Genomic DNA, 323 nt, shown 5'->3' on the forward strand with positions numbered 1-323 from the left:
AGCATAGTTAAGCACTGGAATGTATGGCTTAGGGAGGCTTGAAACCTCCAGTACTGTAGTAAGATAAGGCAGCTTCCTGACAGGTGTGACATAGGTATGTGTAACTCCTATGGGGTGGAAGATGGGCTGGATAACTTTTTCTGTTCTACTTGGCTTTGTCTTTCGTAATTTTTTTTTTTAATGTATCACTTTGCCTTAAGTCATTACTATTAGGTAGGTTGGTTTCATCAAGAAAAAATGTGTGACCTTGGAGTACCTTGAACTGGGTAAACTAAAAGGTAGAAAGCTGGGTCAGAATCTCTCTTTTGCAGATGGTAGGGAAA

Source organism: Phaethon lepturus, unplaced genomic scaffold (assembly GCF_000687285.1).
Source record: "Phaethon lepturus isolate BGI_N335 unplaced genomic scaffold, ASM68728v1 scaffold14622, whole genome shotgun sequence".
NCBI lineage: Eukaryota > Metazoa > Chordata > Aves > Phaethontiformes > Phaethontidae > Phaethon > Phaethon lepturus.